The sequence below is a fragment of the Phyllostomus discolor genome, chromosome 2 (genome assembly GCF_004126475.2).
Source record: "Phyllostomus discolor isolate MPI-MPIP mPhyDis1 chromosome 2, mPhyDis1.pri.v3, whole genome shotgun sequence".
NCBI lineage: Eukaryota > Metazoa > Chordata > Mammalia > Chiroptera > Phyllostomidae > Phyllostomus > Phyllostomus discolor.
In genome coordinates, this window is record NC_040904.2 from 80,510,408 (window position 1) to 80,531,051 (window position 20,644).

At 41.3% G+C, this 20,644-nt stretch overlaps 1 protein-coding gene across 3 annotated transcripts in view; it reads right to left on the reverse strand.

Moving 5' to 3' along the window:
• TMEM45A (transmembrane protein 45A) overlaps nucleotides 1–19,920 on the reverse strand; it is an 86,940-nt gene extending 67,020 nt beyond the window's left edge. For 2 of the 3 annotated variants that reach the window (XM_036018005.1, XM_036018001.1), the window contains exon 1: nucleotides 19,576–19,920. The gene's annotated coding sequence lies outside the window, so the exon portion shown is untranslated. Of the gene's footprint in view, nucleotides 1–7,801; nucleotides 8,026–19,575 lie in introns of those variants that run through there. The other variant, XM_036018003.1, reaches the window with a different exon arrangement.
• Nucleotides 19,921–20,644: the final 724 nt, after the last annotated feature.

Genomic DNA, 20,644 nt, shown 5'->3' on the forward strand with positions numbered 1-20,644 from the left:
CAGCTTTCTCATTTCCGGTACTCTGTTCTTTGAACTCTAGTCAGCCTGGTTTTCCTGGGCTCTTGGAACCATCTCCTCGACTCAGGCAGTCTGAGTTCCACCTGGGTTGCCCTCCCCAGGTCTCGACCTGAAAACACTCCCCACTTGGTAAACTGGAGTAGTCCTAGAGCTCACCTCTTTACTTCCAGTTTTTTAGAGAATATTGCTCTTTATTGACTAGAGCCCAGTGCTTCAGAAATCATTGCTTCATATGTTCTATGTGATATGCTTCGCTATTTCAAGCAGAAGGACAAATGCAGCCCTGTTACTCCATCTTGGGCACAAACAGAGCTTTTAAAAAATTCAGTCAACTTTACACCCAATACCAATATTATTACCACACAGAAAAGATACCACTTTAACCTGCATTTTTCAAAGTAAGTGTCTTGAACCTCCTACATCAGAATCACATACATGCTTAACAAAAATGCACATTCCTACATCACATCCCCAGATATACTGAATATAAATTCTGTGCCACTAAAATTTGAGAATGTCACTATTACCATAACAATTCATTAACAAAAGACAATAAAATCCTATTCTCCGAGATGGGAAACCAATAGACTAAGGAATGGATTAAAAAGTCAAGGAGAACATAGAAAGGTCAACTGAAACGATGTTGACCCCAGTCATGACCCTTTGACATCTTTTGCCGCTGTAAAAGCATGCATCTTAGAAACCATGACTCCCTGGGGCTAAATGAAACATTTAGGATCTAGCTACACCCTTCTCATTCACTGCAAAGGTAGTGCGCCAGTTGAAGACTGGAAAGCATGGGTAAAGAATCTTGGCTGCCTCCACACAAGGAGCCCTATGGGTGGCAAGCACCAAGGGCCGCAGCCAAGGCAGCCTGGAAACTGTTGTGCTGGATGTGTTTCCCCCTTACACATTAAATATAGTCATGCTCCCCACCAATAAATCCTCTTCAATAGTAACAACAATCACACTATCCAACCTTTTATTCCGCAGTCTCCAGAGAAATTGGAACGACCTCTCAACCCCCTTGACTCACAACAGTCTCATTTTCTGGGGGACGAGACAGAGAGCTTATGGAGCAACTAGAAGGTGTGAACAGAATACAAATGCCTTTATGCTGAGCCCATCAGAGAAGCAGTGGGTTACAGTACATGAGAAGAAATGCTCACGAATCTTCTCTGGAACTTGGCATTGGCCATCTCACTCATCCTGAAACTAGTAGGAAATTTCTTGTTACTAGAGAACGTTGATGAAAGCACTTGTCCATGCTTGAGTAGCAGATAACAAATAAAACAAAAAAGTTATCTCACATCCCAAATCATTATGTGTTCTCTACTTAAACCTACTTTTCTATCCAAAGTCTGACTATATTTCACTAGTATTTGGGGAAGAGTGGGCAAGGTGGAGATGTGGCGGCTGGTGAGTCAACATAGGCAGAGCCAAAGTACGTACCTAGAACCTTCTGGGCCATGGCAAATATCTACATTGATATTTTAAATGCAGTGGGGGTGTAAGGAGAGGTTGGAAATTTATGTATATATTTTTAAATATTTTATTTATTTACTTTTTAGAGAGGGGAAGGGAGGAAGAAAGTGAGGTTAAGAAACATCAATGTGTGGTTGCCTCTCCCATGCTCCACACTGGGGACCTGGCCCCGCAACCCAGGCACGTGCCCTGACTAGGAATCAAACCAGTGACCCTTTGATTCTCAAGTGGGCACTCAATCCACTGAGCCACACCAGCCAGGGCCTTATGCATATTTTTCACAAATTATCCTGGTTGCTTTGTGGCAACAATGAAAGCAAGGAGAGCTCTGGGACAGTGCTAGTGAAACCATGGTCTTGGGGTGAGTGCTGGCCAGCAAAAGGTTTACATTCTGCAAACAACATAAGTGTAGAAATTGACAATAAATGTTTAGAAACTTTAAAACCTATGAAAGTAATTTGATACTGTTGCAATATCCAACCAGGAGTTTGTATGTATTTACAAACACAGTAGGTCTCCTTGGACTGAAGGAAAAAAAGAAAACCAAAACCTAACTGGTCCTATATTACCACAGATTGTTTGAGACACCATGGCAATAATGCAGGCCAGGGGTGACAGGGAAGATGAGGCACAGAGGGGATGAAGCGTTTCACAGAGGATGGAGAGAGGAATCTGGATAAGGAGATTGGTGTGCACAGTGATACTTCTACCTCTGCTGACCTGCACTAGGCTCAATTACTTACCAACGCTCTGAAAAGTGGCAACCAACAACAACTGCTTCACTCCTAAGGGGAATAATACAAGTGGCATAACTGTTAAGAGCTCAGACAGTAGAATGAAACTATTGTGTGTCTGAATCCTGATTTCACCAAACATTGTGTGTGACCTTGGACAAGTTACTTAACCTCTCTAGCCCTCAGTTACCTCATCTGTATAATGGGGATAATGATGGCCTCTACCCATAAAGTGTCTATGAAGGTAAATTGAGAAGAACCCTGAAAATAGGTCGACACCAGTAGTTGTTCCTGCACCTTTCTGTGAAGAATGAGCTTTAAAGCATGATCGTGGTTCCATAATCCCTCACCTCCATGGAGCACACGACAGTTCACGAAGCCCCATCACATACTTTACTTCAATAATCCTCTCTTACAAGTAGGAACAGATGGGTCCAATTTTCTGATGAGGAAAATGTGTATACGGAAGTTCCCAAACTTGTCCCAGGAGTATGAGATTTTGATTCATCCGTCTGCTGCCCCCATCACAAACTAACTGCTCAAGAAGTCATAAAAGCAGTAAGAAAAAAGCCAAGATCACCCTGCCCTTCCACAGCCTGTCCTTGTACCCTTAGTGCACACAGACTGAGGGCTGAGCAGGGAAATAAGTCATGCCACAGACTGGGAAACTGGGCATCAGTTCTCCTCAGTATCTGCTTAAAGGCCCAGTGCCTCCAGGACTGTGACCCAGTGCCTCCCATTCTTCCTCAACACCACCTCTTCTTCCCCTTGGTACCCTAGCCCCCCTGGCATTTATGTTCAAGGGTCAGCTATGCCCTGATTTTTGGTGTAAGCATTTTTTTTATGATTTTTCTTCTTCTCTAATGTGTGTAGTATTACTAAATTTTCATTATTTATTAAAAACACTGGGCCCCTAAACTGTCCTAAATGTGCTTCTTAATACCATATATCTCTGTATTTTGCCATTTCCTCTCTTTCTTTAAAAGTTTTCAATAACCACCAGTCTGAATTATGCCTGGCATGCAGGGAGAAGGAAAGCAACAATAAAATAATTAGAGAAAAACTCCCTGAACTAAAAAAAATGTTGAGTCTTTAAATTGAAAGACACATTAAAAGACAATAAAATGTTTTTTAAGAAATAAGAATCCATACCTATACACATCAAAGTGAAATTCAAAATCTTATTTTTCTTATATTTAAAATGTAGGAGTAACAATTTAATAATGTAAGGCTATTTGGATCTAAGGGATGTCTTATATTTTTATTTCTTAACAGTTTATTTTATTCTAAATTAAAATTATTTCATTATTGATGATATGGAATACTTCCCCAAATTTTCTTTTACTATTGTAGTTCACAAGAGATAATATTAATCATAATAACAGCCAACATTTATAAAATACTACATGTTATTAAAGCCCCACAACCATCCCCTTTATAGAAATGACTGAGAAGTAATTTTCTGTGAAGCAGGTCATTAGTAAATGCCTGCAGGTGTGTCTGAGAGGACAGGAGAGAGGCGGCCTGTGGGCTCAGGCTCTGAACCCAGAAAAACCCGCACCAGAGGCCATACTCTTGTCAATATCTCATGCTACTTTTATGTAGTGTATTTACATCATCCTAACACCCCTCTGATCCTGTAGTTGTCTCATTTTAAAGATTAATCACAGGCTATTTTCTAAGCCCTTGCACCACAGTTTCATAGATTTATAAGGTTAAAAGGAACATATAGAAACATTCATTCCACTTTCTACAAGTAAGACATATGTTTATTTTTTTCATTTTAAATCATTATTTTTTAACTACAGATGACATAAATTATTATATTAGTTTCAGATAGTACACTCCAGTGATTAGACATTCTGGAACTTACTAACAATCACCCTGATAAATCTCACACTCATCTGATACCATACACAGTTATTTAAATATTATTGACTCTATTTCCTATGCTGTACTTTACATCCCCATGACTTATTACTCCTTAATCCCTTCATCTTTTCACCTATCTCCCCAACCTCCTTCTATCTGGCAACTGTCAAAATGTTTTCTGTGTCTATGAGTCTGTTTCTGTTCTGTTTGTTCACTTATTTTGATTTTTAGGTTCATTTGTTGATAGATAGGTACTTATTGACATTTTATTGTTCATATTTTTTAATCTTCACCAAAGGATATGGTTTTTTTCTTTTAGAAAGAGTGGAAGGGGAGAGAAAGACATCAATGTGAAAGAGAAACATCAATCAGTTTCCTAACCCACAACTTAGTTATGTGTCCAGACTGGGAATTGAATCCACAACCTTTTGGCGAATAAGACAAATGTTCCAACCAACTGAGTCAGCCAGCCAGGGCATTGTTCATATTTTTTATCTTCCTCCTCTTCCTCCTTTTCCTCCTCCTCCTTCTTCTTCAAGAGCTTCTAACATTTCATATAATACTGGTTGGGTGGTGATAAATTCCTTTAGCTTTTTCTTGTCGGGGAGGCTCTTTATATGTCCTTCAATTCTAAATGGTAGATTTACTGGGTAGAGTAATCTAGGTTGTAGGGTCCTTGCCTTTCATCACGTTGAATATTTCTTGCTAACTCCTTCTTACCTGCAAAGTCTCTGTTGAGAAGTTGGTTGACAGTCTTATGGGAGCTCCCTTGTAGTTAACTAACTGCTTTTCTCTTGCTACTTTTAAAATTTCTCCTTGTCTTTAATCTTTCAAATTTTCATTATGTGTCTGTGTGTGGAGCTCTGTGGGTTTACCTTGTTTGGGACTCTCTGCACTTCTTGGACTTGTATGTCTATTTCCTTCACCAAGTTAGGGAAGTTTTCTGTCATTATTTTTTCAAATAAACTTCCAATTTCTTGCTGTCTCTCTTGCCCTTCTGATGCCCCCATGATGTAAATGCTGGACCTCTTGAATTTGTCCTAGAGGCTGCTTACACTATCCTTACTTCTTGGGATTCTTTTTTCTTCTTGCTGTTCTGACTTGGTGTTTTTTGCTTCCTTATATTCCAAATTATTGATTTGATTCTCAGCTTCATCTACTCTATTTTTTATTCCTTATATTCTTTTGAAATAAAGTTATTCTTTATTTCAGTTAGTGTATCCTTCATTTCTGACTGGTCCCTTTTTATGCTGTTGAAGTTCTCACTAAGTTCATTGAGTATGTTTATAACCAGTGTTTTGATCTCTGCACCTAGTAAATTGCTAGTCTCCATTTTGTTTAGTTCTTTTCTACAGTTTGGTTCTGTTCTTTCATTTGGGCCATGTTTTTTTGGCTCCTCATTTTAGCAGCCTCCCCATGTTTGTTTCTCTGTATTAGGCAGAGCTTCTATGTCTTCCAAGCTTCCCAGAGTGGTCTAACATAGTAGGAGTTCTGTAGGGTTCCATGGGTTCCCCAGTCACCCAAGCTGGGAAACCAAGGTGCACAATTCCTCGACACACACTTTGGGCTGTGTACACCTTTCTCTTGTAGTTAAGCTTTGATAACTGTTGGTACCTCAATGGGAGGGATTTGCCTCCAGGCTGATCAGCTACAGGGACTGGCTGCAACTACCAACCAGACCACTGACCACTAACTTCAACCACCATGGAGAATCAGCTACACAGAGACCCACCTCACAGAGCAGGACTTACTTCAACAGTCCACCCCTTGAGTGTGTCTCTTGTGGAGGTGGTTGGGTGGTGATGCTTCAACATGGTCTGAAGTTGTCCACTAGATGCACTGGCTCTGGGGCCTCCTGGAAGGTGAAGGCCAAGATCAGCCACCACCTGTGTTCTACCCAGAGTCACCCAGCATGAGCTACATAGTAATCTGCAGTTGCTTGGGGGTTTGTTTTTTTTTTTTTTTTTTTGCTAGGCTTGGAGGTGCCCAGGTGAGGCCAAGCTGTTAACCAAGGCCAGCTGTTGCTAGTGCTGTGCCTGGGGCCACCTTAGCAAAAGGTACAGGAAATGCTGAGGCCAGATGCTGCTTGTTTGAGAAATTTTAGGAAAATCTGAAGCATGAGCCAAGACAGGCCAGTAGAATAGAAAAGCCACTGGAAACAGCTTGCATGGGCCTGAAGGTTGGGTGGTGCAGAGCCTCAGGAAATCACCAGGGCAGGGCAAACAGTGTGAGTCAGGTGGATGGAATCTCAGATATGACACCCACCTGCAAGCTTTGTGTAGGGAGGACCCATCAAAGGAACAATGGCCCCTGCCAGCACTTCTGTCTGGGAGAAAGCTGTCCCTCTTGCTCTTGCCCTGATGCCAGACAATTCAGTTCCTCCCTGTATGTTTCTGTTGCTTTTCAAGGTGCAGGAGGTCAGAGGGAGTGAGTCAGAATAAGCCTGTTCATGGGCCTTTTAGATAAACTGCCTGGGACTCAAGCAGCCCTTCCTTCCCTTCGGCCTCAATCCCTGCTGGTTTTCACAGCCAAAAGTTATGGGGCCTTCTCTTCCTAGCACTGGAACACTGGGTTGGGGGCCTGGTGTGGGGCTGGGCTCCCTTGCTCCTCAGGGGGAACCTCTGCAACTAAGATACCCCTTCCAATTATTATTCACCACATGTGAATGTGAGACCAGCCCCATTCTGAAACTCTACCCTTCCTACCAGTCTCCACGTGGCTTCTCTTTAATTTCCTAGTGGTAGGACTTCCATTCAGCTCGATTTCAGGTAGTTCTGAATGGTGTTTGTTCTGTAGCTTATTTGTAATTTTGATGTGGTTGTGGGAGAAAGCGAGTACTGCATTTACCTACACAACCATGTTGCCTGGAACTGAAGGATGTCTTTTAAATTTGGGGGGAGTATTTAATAATTCCAATATTTTGATATTTTAATCTAGTCTAACTTTAGAAGAATATTTTAGGAACAAATATACTATTGTTTTAAAAACTATTTACTACCTGAAATTTAGAAATATTTTTTCTTTTATTAAATTTATGATAAATTAAATATACTTTTTACTGAAAATGTAACTAGTGGTAGAGTTTGAGCTAGAGAAAGAGATATGTACCACCCCTCTAAACAAGGAACTAGGTCTACTTAGCCCCCCACCCTCCGAGTTGTTGACTCGGATCGTAAAATGGACTAATTATATTTTCAGGTCATTAAAGGGGACTGCAGTTACCTCCTAAACTCCTAAGTTACTTGCAGGAAATAACCACAGCACTGAGGGAACTTTGGCTCTAAAAAACAGTGCAGTTGTAATGTGGTGAGAAAGAGTTCACCTTTCAGTTTAGTTAAATAAATGTTTTCATGGGAATTAGGCCTCGAGATGAAAGGGGAACCTCTGTAAACATCCTCGGGAAGACAAGGTTACCATACAATTTATTTGTTGCTGTTTTTTTTTAATTGGGATATAACTGACATATGACATCATATTAGTTTCAGGAGCACAATATAATGATTCAGTATACCTATACATTGCAAAATGATCACTACAGTGAGTCTAGTTAATTAACATCCATCACCACCTGTGGTTTGCTTACTTGTTTGTTTAATTATGACCTATGAAGAGCCTTCCTCCAGCTGTGATTGTCTGGTCCAGCTCTGAACATTGGAAATAAAGGATACCAGCATAAGTATAAGGGTCCTTACCTTTGGCTGGGAAATTCCTCCCATTAAACTAGTGGTTCTCCACCTGGGCCAAGCGTCAGATCAAACGGAAGGCTTTTCACAGATTCCTGGCCCCATTCCACACCTACTGTAAAAGAATCTCCAGGGGTGGGAAAAGAGCGGGCATATATTTTTAATAGCTCCCAGGTGATTCAGTTGCACAGCTGTAGTTATGTACCATGATACTAAACTGTAGAATTCTCAAAGGAAGTATGCTACCTTTCAGAGGCAGCAGGAACATTTAATGAAAGGAACACTAAAAACAGATAAATTTTCAAATTACTCACTTATGAGATAGATAGCAAAATTTACCTCTCTGAACACCAATTTCCTTAGGAAGTTAATACTACTTTTCTAAAAATCAATTTTCTCATCTATTAAAGGGAATTTTAAAAATGATATATATATATTTTAGAAGCTATAGAATTTCACACACCATGGAGAAAGGTAAGGACATCTTACTCACTTCCTTGCCATGGGATGTGCTGGTCACTTTTTATAAGGGGAAAAAAACAAACCCACACAAATGACCTGAATAGACACTTCTCCAAAGAGGACATACAGATGGCCCATAGACATATGAAAAAATGGTCAATGTCATTGATCATCAGAGAGATGCAAATTAACACAACAATGAGATATCACCTCACACCTGCCAGAATGGCTGTCATCAATAAATCAACAAACAAGTGCTGGTGAGGATGTGGAGAAAAGGGGACCCTGATGCACTACTGTGGGGAATGTGGACTGGTATGGCCACTGTGGAAAACAGTATGGAGTTTCCTCAAAAAATTAAAAATGAAACTGCCTTCTGACCCAGCAATCACTTCTGGGAATATATCTGAAGAAACCTGAAACTCTAATTTTAAAGTATATATACACCCCTATGTTCATAGCAACATTATTTACCATAGCCAAGATCTGGAAACAGCCCAAGTGCCCATCAGTAAATGAGTGTACAAAAAAAAAAATGTGGTAGCTCTGACTGGTGTGGCTCAGTGGGTTGGCATCATCCTGCAAACCAAAAGGCCACGGGTTCAATTCCAGGTCAGGGCATATGCCTGTGTTGTAGGCCAGGTCTTCAACTGGGGATGTAAAAGAGACAACTGATTGATGTTTTTTCTCATATATTGATGTTCCTCTCTATCTCCCTCCTTTCCCATCTTTCTAAAAATAAATAAATAAAATCTTTTTTTTTTTAAAGCTGTGATACATTTACACAATGGAATACTACTTGGCCATTAAAAGGGGATAGATAGAGGCATAAGTAAATGCACTTCACCTCCTTGTACAACTACAGCAAAAATTACAACTAGACTACAAAACAAATATCACCCATATTCATCAGATAATTGAGCTGTATGGAAGTCCAACAACCAAGGATTTAAAGAAGCTATATCTATCCAAATGGGTCAGAGGGCAGAGATGCAGAGAGGTGCAGAAGGGCACCAAGAGCTGGACTGGGACGAGGAGGCAGAGAAGCACAGTGGTGCAGAGAGGTGGTAAAACAGGCCATCCCACATTCACGTGTGGTGGATAAAAATCAGAAGGGATCCCAGCCCCAGATCAGACCACCCAGCCCAGGGTTCTAGTGCTCAGAAGATAAGTCCCCACAAATTTTGGCTGTAAAAATTAGTAGGGGTTGGGAAGGCAGAAGACACTGCAGGATTCTCAGGAGACTCCTCTTAAAGGGCCTACAAAGCTCTCAGGACTTACACAGACGCACCCCTCTGGGGCTCAGCACCACAGCAAGAGCTGGAGGGGCACAAGTCACAGATGGGGAGAAAGTGAAGTGACTGGCAACAGGGTGAGTGCCAAGAGACAGCTTCCTCTTGGGCAAGTCTCCGGAGGACAGACAGCAGCATTGTCCTCACTCCCAGCCGTCTCCCACACAGAGCCACGAAGTGGTAAAATGGGTTGCCCCACCCTTGCAATCACCTAAGTCTCCACCCAACACAATTTACAGGTTCACTTTTCTACAATAGGCCACAATACTAATACAGGGAGTCAAAGCAACTCTACCTAATACACAGAAACAAACACAAAAAGGCTGTCAAATTGAGGACATAAAGAAATATGGCCCAAATGGAAGAACAGAACAAACCTGCAGAAAAGAACTAAACCTGTGTACCAAAGTGTCCTCAGTATGATTTCTAGTCAGGGCACATGCCTGGGTTGTGGGCCAGGTCCCCATTTGGGGGTGCACAAGAGGCAACTGCACATTGATGTTTCTCTCCCTCTTTTTCACCCTCCCTTCCTCTCTCTCCAAAAATAAATAAATAAAATCTTTTTTTAAAAGGAAGAAGTTGGATCCAAAGAGGACTATACCAAGACACAGCATAATTAAAATGCCAAAGGTTAAAGATAAAGAGAGAAACTTAAAAGCAGCAAGAGAAAAGCAGTTAGTTACCTACAGGGGGTTTCCCATAAGACTGTCAGCTGAATTCTCAAAAGAAACTTTGCAGGCTAGAAAGAACTAGCAAGAAATATTCAAAGTGATGAAAAGCAAGGACCTACAATCTAGATTATTCTATCCAGAAAAGTTATCATTTAGAATTGAAGGGAATAAAGTGCTTCCCAGACAAGGTAAAGCTAAAGGAGTTCATCATCATCAAGCAATTATTATATGAAGTGTTAAAGAGAAATATATAAGCAAAAGATCAATGTTGTGAACATTAAAATGGCAATAGATGCACAACATTAAAAACAGAATCTTGAAAACAAACTAAGCAAACAAGCAGAACAGGAACAGAATCATAGATATGGAGATCATTTGAAGGGTTATCAGCTGGGAGGGGGAAGGGAGAGAATAAGGGTAAAGGTGCAGGGATTTAGAAGCATAATTGGTAGGTAGAAAATAGACAGGGGATCAGTTAAGAACAGTACACGAAATGGAGTAGCCGAAGAACTTATACACATGAACATTGGATGTGTACTAAGGGGGGATTGCTGGAGGGAATGGAGGTACTGGGCAGAGAAGGGCAAAGACAGAAAAACTGGGTCAACTGTAATAGCATAATCAGTAAAATGTATAAAAAAAGAAGAAGTGAGAGCTATTTGGACAAGGGGCAGTAGTAGAAAAATAATTCACAGTTTACATTTTATTTACATTTTGAAATTATGTGGTAATATATTATTTTTAAAATTTTAATAAATCTATTTAAAATTAAATCATAGCCCTGGCTGGTGTAGCTCAGTGGACTGAGCATTGGCCTGCAAACCAAAGGGTCGCCAGTTCAATTCCCAGTCAGGGCACATGCCTGGGTTGTGGGCCAGGTCCCCAGTAGGGAGCATGTGGGGGGCAAGCACACATTGATGTTTTTCTCCCTCTCTTTCTCTTTCCCTTCCCCTCTCTCTAAAAATAAATAAATAAAATCTTTTTTTAAAAAATAATAAAACTGGACCCTTATCTCCATTACATACAAAAATTAACTCAAAATAGATAAAAAATCTGAACATCAGAACTGACACCATAAAACTTTTAGAAGAAAATCCTCATGATACTTGATTTGGCAAAGATTTCTTGGATGTGTAACACCAAAAACACAGGCTACAAAAGCAGAAGCAAATCATACTACATTAAAATAAACAATTTGGGGGCATGAAGGAATACAAACAACAGACAGAAAAGGCAACCCAAGTAATGAAAGAAAATATCTGCAAATCATATACCTAGTAAGTAGTTAAACTGAAAACATATAAATAACTTCTACAACTCAAAACAAAAACAAACAACCTGACTGAAGAATGAGCAAAGAATTTGAACAGATATTTCTCCAAAGAAGATATGCAAATGGCTAATAAGCACTCAAAAAGATGCTCAACAGTCACTGACCATCAGGAAATGCAAATCAAAACCACAATGAGGTATCATTTCACACCCATAAGGATAGCTATTATTTAAAAAAGAAAAACAGAATAAGTATTGGTGAGGATATGGAGAAATTGGAACCCTTGTATACTGCTGAAGGGAATGTAAACTGGTGTGGCTGCTGTGGCAGGCAGTTCCTCAAAAAATGGAAACTAGAATTACTTTGTGATCCTGAACTCCACTTCTGGGTACATACCCAAAAGAACCGAAAGCAGGAATACCAATAGATATTTGTACATCAGTGTTCATAGCAGCATTATTCACAATCACCAAAAAGATAGTAGATTAGTCAGGGTTCTCCAGAGAACCACAAGAGATACATATAGATGGTGGGAGGGAGGGAGGAAAGGATAGAGAGAGAAGAGGAGAAGGGAAGGGGAGGGAGGGGGAGAGATACCGAGTTTACAAATTGGCTCACGTGACTGTAGAGGCTGGTAAGTCCAAAATCTTCAGGGTGAGCTCCTGGTGAAAACCCAGGAAGAGCTGATGCTACAGTTCAGGTCTGCTGACAGAATTCCCCCTTCTTCAAGGGAGATCAGTCTTTTTCTTTTGTGGCCTTCAAATAATTGCATGAGGCCCACCCACATTATGGAGAATAACTTGCTTTACTCAAAGTCTAGTAATGTAAATGTTAATCTCATCTAAAAAATACTGTCAGAAATATTTAGAATAATATTTGACCAAATATCCGGGTGCTGTGGGTTAGCCAAACCGACAAAACAAATTAATCATCAGAGATGAAAACAACCCAAATGTCCATCAGCTGATGAATGGATAAACAAAATGTGGTATACATTCATATATTCAAATAATATATTAATATTATCCGGCCTTAAAAATTACAGTCAAGCACCACATAATGATATTTCCATCAACAAGGAATGACATACATGACAGTGGTCTCATAAGGTTAAAATTGATTCTAAGCGAAAAGTTATTGGTATGTTGAAAGAAAAGGCTGCATCCAACTAAGCTATTGAGCTTACTGCTAGCACTGGGTGTTTAATGAATGAGGAGGCTCAGCGTGTTGTCTGTTAATCCCGTGCCCAACCCATGGCTGGGGCCCAGGGTTGGGAGGGAGCAGGAGGAGAGGGCTAAGGAGGAGGGGTGCCTGGCACAAACACGCACAGCTGCACACTGTGCATGCAAACTCACTTCCTTTCCTCAGTTTCTCTTTATTTCTCTTTCCTCCCAGGCTTGTTCTCTCTCCCTCCTTCTCTCGCCCACTCTCCTACCCCTTTCCCCTTTATTATTTCCTGTCTCAAGCTTTACCTTTCTGGTTCTCTTCTCATCTCTGCTGTTCCTTTCTCTCCCCTTCTCTTCTTTCCCTCTCTCACATCCTCCCTCAGAAGGAGCCTCCCTCCAGAGTCTTCCTCCTGCCCCCCGCACCCCATAGGCATGCTCACAACACACACACTTTATCTTTCGCATCACATTTTTACTATACCTTGTCTATGTTCAAATACACAAATACTTATCATTGTGTTTCAGTTGCCCACAGTATTCAGCACAGTAACATGCTGTAGAGATTTGTAGCCTAGAAGCAATAAATAGGCTACACCACATAGGCTAGGTGTGGAGTAGGCTATCTTCCAGGTTTGTGTAAGTGCACTGTGATGTCTGAACAAGGACGAAATTGCCTAAGGACACATTTCTCAGAATGTATCCCCATCATTAAGTAATGTATGACTAATGAAATTCTGGCACATGATATAATACAGATGAACCTTGAAAACCTTAAGCTAAGTGAAATAAGTCAGTTATAGAAGGGCAAATAATATATAAACTCCAGTCATATGAGATACCTAGAGGAGTGAAATTCAAAGAAACAGAAAGTAGAATGGTGGTTATCAGAGGCTGACAGCAGGGTAATGGAGAGTTATTATTTATGGGCATGGAGTTTCAATTGATGAAAAAATTCTGAAGGTGGATAGTGATGAGGGTCGCACAGTAGTGTGAATGTACTTAATACCACTGAACTATACAATTAGAAATGGCTACAATGGCATATTTTATGTCATACTTTACCACAATACAAAAATGAATTGCTTACAAGTATAGGCTTTACTAAAATTCAGACACTGTGCTAAATGACTTAAATTGATTTTTTCATTTAATGCCTATTATTTTTAAAAAAGAATAAGTGTTGGTGAGGATGTGGAGAAATTGGAACCCTTGGGCATTGCTGAAGGGAATGTAAACTGATGCAGGGTTTTTGCAGACAAAAAATAGCCTCCTAGAAAAAGTGACTTGCTCAAGATACAGTAGTAGGAAGCAGATTTGGAATTGAAACTCTCACTGTCTGACTCCCATGTCTACATGGTTAGTCAGTGTGTTATACTAAAAAGAATAACTACATTAAGATAATGAGATAAAAGCAAACTAAAATATTCTTCAAATGATATTTTAAGTTGAATCAATACATTAAAAATGTATATAGTGAATTCCCACAGTGATGTGCAGTCCAGGCTGGATTTTTATTATTTTGACTGACAATAGGACACTTCAAATTGCTCAACATTGACCTTCACCATGAAGTTCTCATCTCAAAACCACAGCATCTCCCAAAATCAGACTAGAAGCCAGAATACGTGAGAAATAATGGCAGAATATATACCTGCAATTGCCCGATTTTCTTATAAGCCTTGGAACATTTTATACTCCCAATTTTTAAATAAAAACACTGTGGTCTCATTTATATTTTTAAATCATATTTATGTTTAGCTCTAGACCTGTGGGTGGACTCTTTGAGAAAGATGGGAAGGACACCTATCAAGCTGTTAACAAAAGTTACCTCTGGAGAGAGTAGTAGAATGGGAAGAAAACAGGTAAATACAAGGGAAACCATTACTTTGACTTTTACACAGTCTGTTTCAGTTTTTCAAAGAAGACAACCAACCAACTGACATTTATTCAATGTGTACTTTTAAGTCCAGGACTATGGCGGTTCTGTTGAAACAAGATGAAGACAGAGTGCTTGCCTGCAATGAGCTCCATGTAATAAACAGATAAAATGTCTGGTGTCTCCATGTGCAGCACATCCAGGGAACTTTTACCAACTTGATTCTCCAAATGTTCCCTGCCCCTTCAACGATCCTTCTTCCATGGACTCCTTGACTGCCACCACCACAAGTAAGTGCAACCCTATCGTATTGAATGTAAGGCAGTATAGACTAGCGGGTAAGGCTTGGGCTCTTGTGTTACACTGTCTGAGTCTGCATCTGCTATTTGTTCACTATGTGACTTTGGGCAAGTTTCTTAATGTGCCTGTGCCTCTGTCTTAGCTAACCCTCAGAGGGCTGTTGGGAACTTTATATAAGGTAAGACATGTAAAGCATTTATCTTTTTATTGTTTTAAGATTTTGTTTATTTATTTTTTGGGGGGAGGAGGGAGAAAGAGAGGGAGAGAAACATTGACATGAGAAACATCAATGGGTTGTCTCCTATGCACCCCACCGGGGATCATATCCGCAGCCCAGGTGTGTGCATGACTGGGAATTGAACTAGCAACCTTCCGCTTTGTGGAACGATGCCCAAACCAACTGAGCAACACAGGTCAGGACCATGTAAAGCATTTAGAACAATGTCTGCTTATGTATTAAGTGGTCAGAAAATGTTAGCCACAGATGCATCTAATAGCCATCTACTAGCAACAGACTGTCTAGGGATGGTGGGGGAGAAGAATAAAAGATCATCTAAGAAAGAAGGGACTTTAGAGATCATTTTTCAGATGATGGCACAGAGAGAGCCATATGGCTCCGTGTCATGCCTGAGGTTACACAAGGGGGTCAGCAGCAGTACCCAGGTGCTGTCTGAAGTAGCTCAATGTCCAAAGGAAGAGAAAACAAAAGATCTTCAAACTCACTCTCCACTTAGGTGCATATTATAAGTCTTATGTACTCCAATAATTGTAAATTATAAAGTGACAACAGGTGAATAGACAATTCTCTCAGTGGGATAAGAAAGAGCTATTCTGCATACAAGGCAGGGTGGGCAGTGGAGACGTGCAACAACCACCCATGTCAAAGACTGTAGGGTGTGGCCTGTTTTCTGAAAAGTAGCCTTGGTAATAGCCCAGATGCCAGACACTTCCGCAGAGCTCCAAGACAACCACCACAGAATGAGTCCAAAAGTAGGGTCCACACTCACTGGTCCATCCTGCCCATGGAGGCTGCAGGCCGTGAGGGCAAGTCACAGAAGCAAGAGAGAAGATAGGGAAGGTATGCTAGGCACAAGGTAGAGACCAGACTCCAGAGATAGATGATTCCAGAAACACTTCCACTATGTAACTGCTGCCAGCTTAGCTTGCCATCCCCCACCAATCTACCTCTCAAGTCTCTCCTTCCCTATCAGGCTCTCTACACCATCCTTTCACTACTGCCACCTTTCCAACCTTGCTGCTCACTAACTCCTCACAGATTGTCCTGTATTACAATTCAGTGTCCACATAGATTCACACTTTCCAGCCTCTTCCTCCTAAAATGCCTGCCACCTATTCTTGTTCTATGATCCCTTTCCTCTCCATTAAAACTACTGGGCAACACTTCCGGCAAGACGGAGGCATAGGTGGACGCACCGTACCTCGATGCACAACCAAGATTAGAACAACAACAATTTAGAGCCAGAATAACACCCAGAACTGACAGAGAATTTATCTGAATGGAAGTCAGACAGCCAAGAAGTTGAAGTAGACCCATTCATCCAGACTGGTAGGAAGGGCAGAGCCAGGCGGGCGCGGGTCGGCAGCGGCGCCTGGTGATTGGGGAGAACTCGGGGAGAATTTGGCACGAAACCGGCGTGTAAACCATCTGGGGTGCGCAAGATCACAGCAGTGGGCCCTGAGTACGCAAGCAGCGGCTGGCGGACCCAGTGATGCAGCGATTGTGGACCGGGGCAGAACGCGCTACCCAGGATCCCAGAGAAGGAACTGTGATCCCAGGAGAACGGAACTACTGCCATTGTTCCCTCCTGCCCCCACACCCGTCCCCACATACAACGTCACAATCTAGCGACTGGGGTGCCCAGCCCAGGTAAACACCTAAGGCTCCGCCCCTTACCGTAACGAGAGCGACCAGATGGGGGGTGGGGGGAAGGAGAGGCAGAGAGAGACGTGTCTCCAACAGAAGAACATATCAGTCCCCCAGGACTCATCCTTTTGAGCAACCAAGAAACAGCCAATCTATCAGATGCACAGTTCAAAACACTGGTTATCAGGAAGCTCACAGAATTGGTTGATTTTGGGTGCAAATTAGAGGAAAAAATGCAGGTTACCATAAAAGAGATGAAGGAAGATGCAGAGAGCCAATAGTGATGGGAAGGAAACTGGGTCTCAAAACAATAGAGTGGACCAGAAGGAAGTAAAAAACAACCAAGCAGGAAAACATGATGAAATAAGAATTCAAAAAAAATGAGAAGCTTAGGAGCCTCCAGGACATCTTTAAACGTTCCAACATCCGAATGATAGGGGTACCAGAAGGAGAAGAGGAAGAGCAACAAGTGGAAAAGTTATCTGAACAAATAATAAAGGAGAACTCCCCCAATCTTGCAAAGGAAATAGACTTCAAAGAAATCCAGGAAGCACAGAGAGCCCCAAAGAAGTTGGACCCAAGAAGAAACACACCAAGGCACATCATAATTACATTAGCCAAGATAAAAATGAAGGGAAGAATCCTAGAAGCAGCAAGAGATGAGGGGACAGTAACCTACAAAGGAGTTCCCATCAGACTGTCAGCTGGTTTCTCAAAAGAGACCTTACAGGCAAGAAGGGGCTGGAAAGAAATATTCCAAGTCATGAAAGACAAGGGCCTAAATCCCAGATTGCTCTATCCAGCAAAGCTCTCATTTAGAATGGAAGGGCAGATAAAGTGCTTTTCAGATAAGGTCAAGTTAAAGGAGTTCATCATTACCAAGCCCTTATTTTATGAAATGTTAAAGGGACTCATCTAAGAAAAGAAGATAAAGAAAAAACATGTATAGTAAAAGGACAGCAAACTCACAATTATGAACAACCACACCTAAAGCAAAACCAAAAGAAACTAAGCAAACAACTAGAACAGGAACAGAACCACAGAAATGGAGATCACATGGAGGGTTAGCAACAGGGGAGTGGGAGGAGGAGAGAGGGGGAAAAGGTACAGAGAATCAGTAGCATAGGACGTAGGTTGAAAATAGATAGGGGGAGGGTAAGAATAGTATGGGTAATGTAGAAGCTAAAGAACTCATAAGTATGACACATGGACATGAACTAAAGGGGGTGATATGGGTGGGAGAGGGTGTACAGGGTGGAGGGGAGTGAAGGGGGGAAAATGGGATGACTGTAATAGCATAATCAATAAAATATATTAAAAAAAAAACTATTGGGCAAAATTTTTCCCCAGAAATGCTAACCTTCCCACAAAGCCATCCTACAATAAGAAGTCATCTTTCCATCCTCTGCACTCCCAGAACCTTCTCGATCTTTCTAAGGCACTTGATAGATTTTGCCTCACTCCCTTCTCTAGACTCTCTCCTTTACAACCTTTTAAAGAGCATCATTAACAACTAGTCAGCACTACTAGTTGCTAGTGCAGAGGTCAGAATGGTGGCTGGGAAAACTGATGTGCAACAAGGGGAGTGAGATGGAAGGCAATGAAGAGTGAGTACAAGAGCAAAGACTTATTCCGTGCCAGAATTCTTCCAAGTGTTTAAAGTATGTTAACTCAATTAGTCCTCAAGACAACCCCATGAGGTAGGTGCTATTATCTTCACATTACGAGGCTGAGGTGAAACTGAGGCAAAGATGGACTGAGTAAATTGCCCAATGTCACACAGCTGAGTTGTGAATTGAACAGGGTCAGCTGGCTCCTTATATTGTTTCTCTACAATACTGTTCCTTCTAACCCTACACCCCTGAAAAATGCTTCAACTGTTCCACCCATTGTATGGATTGCCTTTCTGAATCGAAAAGACATCCTGCTACTTGCAATTATGGCACCAAATTCCCACCTACTGCTTTCTAAGCCAGAAATTAAAGATCAGTTCTGACCAGATATGCCATGATAGTAAAAAAATATATGATAAATTCTCAAATCCAAAACATTGCTTAAACAGAGATAATTATAGATGTTTCAAATGAAATAGGCCTCATACCATTCAGTTAGCTCAATATTTGCCACCATTTCCATCCTAAAATATATACCAGAACCATCTGCAAGCATACACATCTGAGGATCCCTCTAAATATTATTTTGATAGAATTATGGGATTAATACACAATTATAGTTATAACATTATTGATATATACAAATTGTCTGCCACAGGTTTAAGATTTTTTTTTAACAATCAGAAAGATATCTGGGCCTCCCACTATAGATAGGAGAATATAGAAAAGACACATTTACATTACAATTGCTTTCAAGTGTAAGTGAAACTGCAATTACCTATATGAAGTTATAAATAATTTAATATTAAACATCCTATTAACAGAAGCAAAAGTTTTATTAACTCTGAATAAGCCCAATAATTTTCTTAATCTCCTGTCAAAACAGTCAGAGAGAGGAGGATGTATAAAGATTTCAGCTTTACAAATGTATAGTCTGTTTTCACAGAAAGAAAATAGAAAAAATTAATTTATCAGTAAGTTCAACTTTGAATTTAGGACTTCACAACAGGATATCAGTTAAATTTCTACTCATAGGAAATTTTAAAATAGCATACAGATGAACAAAAAGTTAAATTCAAATTTAGCAAAGCAGAAGAAAAGGAAGCCAAGGCTGTGCAGTTTATGGCAGCAAGCGATATATTTTTCTTTCCTTGATGAAGAGAAGACTAATGAGAACAGCAGAAAGGCTCAGAACAGAGATCACAGCGCGAGAAATACGATATTCAACACGTATCCAAAACTTACCCAACTCGATCTGTTTACTCAACACTTTATTTTTCCCACTTTGCCCGTTTAAATCAGACTGCGGCTGAGTTTTTGTTGTTGCTGTTTCTGTTCTTTTGATCCCAAAGCCCCATGAAAATTAAACTGTGTGTTGGATGGGATCTGGCACCGGCTTGCATTAGAGGGGGAAAAAAGTTTTAAACTTGGATCTTTGGTTGCTTCTTTGGGAAAAAATGAATAAATAAATAATAAGTGGTTAGAAGGAGAAGACGTGGGGTACGTGCTCAGCTGACGTCGGGCCCAAGACTGGGCTGCACAGTGCTCAGCGCAGCTGTCCAGATGTGCCTCATCTGGTTCCCCCGCGGGGCTCGAATCTCAGCCGCCGCGGTTATCCCAAGCTCCAGCTCATTGGTAGCCGTGGCTCCTAGCTTGCTGCCTATTGGCCCGTCGGCCCGCCACTCCGGCAGGCCTGGGGCCCGCCCCCGCCCTCCAGGCCCGGTCCCTTCATCCTCTTAAGGAACCTGGAAGTGCAGCGCGCTGATGTGGCACCCGGAGGCGGCCAGCGAACCTGAAAGGGGCCTGGGACCGAGAGGGGGCTCCTCGGCATCCAGGCCCCTGCTAATGCTCCTCCGTTCAGACAGTTACGCGGATTTAAACAGGATGATTGCAATCTATTCTGAGGATGAAATTAAGTCGCGCCCCTCGCTCCCAGTGGAAGGCACTCGGTCTCCGGGATGCCCACATCCCCTAAAGGGCATGCAGGCCAGGCCTCAGGACTTCATTTTCTCCACTTTCCCCAGGGGGCAAATTATAAAATTCAAGAGCCTGTTCCTTGAGGACAGTGCTTTTTTTGTGGGCTAAAAAGCCTTAATGAATCCTTCGCTGAAGTCGTTATTAACCAGAAGGTGGCTGTTACCTGCGGAGAGAAGCCTAGGGTTGGTAACAGGGGTGCTTTGGTTAGTTTTTTGTTTTTGTTGTTGGATGGCGAAAAAAAAGAAATGTTGCTTGTTTCTGTGAGAAATTAGACGGGAGGAGGAGTGAGATTTGCTAAGCAATTTGCCATTGTAACTTAAAGATGTTGACAGAAATG